Below are 1,143 nucleotides of genomic sequence, written 5' to 3'. Positions count from 1 at the left end.
ATTTTTACCGTACCACTAATTAATGCGTAAAATCGCCACCACACCATAGACGGTATTTGGGGTTCTTGTATATATAAGATAGCCGAGTCAGTGTACAGTTAGTGTTGTGTTCGGGACAGGTTAACTGTCAGGTTAACTTGTGTACTGTCTGCAGTGCATGCGTGGTATGGTAAAAATACACGCGTCGGGTGTCCTCGTCGAACGGGAATTCTTGACGATCGATTCCCGCGCTGGCAAACTTTTATTGTGGTGGAATTTAATCGGGGCGGAGGTAATTTAAACGGGGCGCAACGATTGAAACAGGGGGGAGTTTTCCCAAACGGGGCGCGCGCACCCCGTTTGCGCAACGTAGGGAGAACCCTGCACTTGTATTATTAAAACGGCCCAAGTGCCTGTGGTAGTGTTTCACTGTTTGTTGTCAGAACAAAAATTGCAATCTTGATTTTTGACGTATTGCCACTGACCAGTAATGATTTCATTGGTTTGTGGGAACACACCACAAGCTCAAGAGACGACAAACTTTAAAGGGTTACCATTTCTGTTCTGACAAAGTTGTTAATGTACATTGCCATGATATTTTTTACAAAATAGGAGGTGATAAAAAGTGTTTCTTAGCTGATAATCCATGGTAAGCGTTTTATGATTAAATGGTAAGACTAAGAGGTTAACAAAGTGAGAAGTGTAGATATTACGTACATTTTTTATATTACATGGTCAGAAACTAAAAAAGTTTTAATACAAGCATTCACCACGTTTGTTTCTACGGCACAATTTATTAGTCTACATAAACATTACAATAGAGAGTCACAGAATCGCAAGTTGGTATTTGGTATAGATTGAAAGTTAATACTCTGCTAGGACCACACCCTGCCACTACTTGGAGAAGGGGGTGTAGCCATTAGATAGCCACACATGGTTGCATGGTAAATCTAATTTAGCGACAATACTGGGAATCAAATGCTTATGCATGGGTTTACCTATTCAGTTGTGAGTTGACTACTTTTTGGACCAGAAATTGTCTAATTGATGGTTCACCGATTATGGACATATATGTCGTCTAATAAGGAAATAATGGGTGGTAGCAGTGGAACGATTCCCACGAGCTGACTTGTGTTTACACGGACCATGTCAGCATATAATTTT

This window comes from Priapulus caudatus, unplaced genomic scaffold (assembly GCF_000485595.1).
Source record: "Priapulus caudatus unplaced genomic scaffold, Priapulus_caudatus-5.0.1 Scaffold5322, whole genome shotgun sequence".
NCBI lineage: Eukaryota > Metazoa > Priapulida > Priapulimorpha > Priapulimorphida > Priapulidae > Priapulus > Priapulus caudatus.
This window is presented reverse-complemented; position numbering follows the sequence as displayed.